Genomic DNA, 2,400 nt, shown 5'->3' on the forward strand with positions numbered 1-2,400 from the left:
AGGGGAACGTATATATATGTATATAGAAAGGGTGCAGGGGACGATATATATATAAGGGGGCCGTATGCATATATATGTATATATAGGGTTACGGGTGGGGAGGGTCGTGTATGTATAAATTAGGGGATCATATATATAAGTTAGGAAGAATATATGGAGAAAGGCAAGAAAGGGTTGGCTAATGGGATTTGGGGACAAGAAAAAGAGGAAAGAGAATCAGACAGGTTACGGGGAAGAGATCATAAGATATGGTTCAGAAAAGGGGTGATTTGGTTTGAAAGAATGAAACATAAATAAGCTAGCGCCTAACTTCTGGGTGCACTCTTCACAAACGGCGCCTAACTTGATTGCCTTTCACCACACACGGCGCATAACTTGAGGCCTCCCGAGTGCAACAACTATTTCTGCGCCTAACTTCACTATATAGTGCGCCTAACTTCACCTGTCCCGAATGGAATGGACTTCCAACGCTGGATGTGGCACCTAACTTGATAGAGCTAAGTTAGACACCACCCTTCTCGAATCAACGCACTCTAGGGTGTCGAAACTCTGTTTTTAAATTTCTGTTCCTGTTCTAATTACTTTGCATGACCAAAACACATGTAAAACAAGAAAAACTCTAAAAAAAATGAGATAAAATAATTTAAAACTAGAACTAAAATAACTATAAAATTAAGACTAAAGTAACTGCAAAACCAAGGATACTAATAGTTGTGTTGCCTACCACAAGCGCTTCTTTAATGTTACTAGCTTGACACTTGATTGTTGAATTTTCTTTCTTTTCTTCCAGTTGGTTAAAAGAAATGTCTCCAAGAGGGGAGAGGTGAAAATTAGTGTCCTTGGACTTGGATTTCTCCTAACAAGCTTTCTTTTATTGTTATTAGCTTGATTTACCTTACTTGTTGGGGTAGAGGTTGGATTGCTTTTTATTGACCTTCTCTTTTTTATGGATACTGTCTTTTATTTCTTGGTCACAATCTCCTTTTTTGTGCTTTCTTTGATTGCCTTCACTTCTTTGATTTCAAAATTTGGGTGTTGTGTGATGGTTGGAGTGTAACCTTCATCAAGAATTTCTTGAATTGGTGGTTCAATAAACTCACCTTCTATGCCACTTTCTGCTTCATTAGGACCAAGAAAAGTATATTTAAGTGTTGGGGGAGAAGACTTCAATTCAAATGTGGGTAGTGCATTCACATTTTTCTTCTCAAGAGCTTGCATGCATAGACTTATAGGGACTTGTATGGCTTCCTCTAGAATTATTGGAATGTGCACGCATGGAGTGTACATGGCTTCCTCCTTTGTTTGTGTATCATTGGAATGTGCACGCATGGAGTGTACATGGCTTCCTCCTTTGTTTGTGCATCATCCTCCTTTGTTTTTGCATCTTCCTCTTCTTCTATGTGTGAGGGTGAAAAGTTCTCTAATTTACTAGAGTATGAACTCCTGTGATTGATTCCCTCACTTTCTTCTATAGGATCTTGCATTATATCTCTTGGGAAGGAATTTTCTTGTTCCTCTTCCTGGGGCTTGATAATCAACTGCACATATTTCTCTACATTTTTGACACTCGTCCTTATATCATGTATGAATTCTTTTATGAGAAGCTCAATAGATGATAGTTCTTGACATGAATAAGAAGGAGATGATGGTTCTTGATAAGAGTAAAAAGAGGATGGTTCTTGGCATGAATAGAGAGATGGTGGCTCTTGATATGGGTAGAAAGATTATGGTTCTTGATATGGATAGAGAGGTGGTGGTTCTTGGTATGAATAGGGAGATGGTGGCTCTTGGAATGAATATGGAGATGGTAGTTTTTGATAGTTGGAACATGGAGCACTGAAGTTTCTTTGCGTTTGACTTTGCCAACCAAAATTTGGGTAGTTCTTCCATCTACAATAATAAGAATCACTCCCTGGGTGTGAGTAGTAACCCATGTGATCTCTCTCCATTATTTTGTTTTAGCACAAAACACCAAATAGAATTAAACGCACCATGTGGTAAACAGGCAAGTAAAGAAGAAAAAACAGAGGGAAAATTTTTTTTAATAGAATAAAGAAAAATAAAAATAAAAAATAAAAATAAAAATAAAATAAAACATAAAGAAAAACAAAAATAAAAGAAGAAAAATAATTAAAAAAACAAAAAGAAAATAATAGAAAAAATAAAAAATAAAAATAAAATTTATTAATAGAAGAAAATTAATTGAAAAAGAAAAATTATCTAATCTAAGTAATCAAATAACTGAGGCAACACCAAACTTAATTTCAAAAATTAAGAGAAAAAAATTTTAAATAAATCAAAACGTTTTTTTTTTTAATTTAAAGGAATAAGTTAAATGAAATTAAAGCAAAAATGCCTAATCTAAGAAATCAAGCAACTAGTAGTTGTCAATCACAGTCA

The sequence above is a fragment of the Arachis ipaensis genome, chromosome B03 (assembly GCF_000816755.2).
Source record: "Arachis ipaensis cultivar K30076 chromosome B03, Araip1.1, whole genome shotgun sequence".
Classification (NCBI taxonomy): domain Eukaryota; kingdom Viridiplantae; phylum Streptophyta; class Magnoliopsida; order Fabales; family Fabaceae; genus Arachis; species Arachis ipaensis.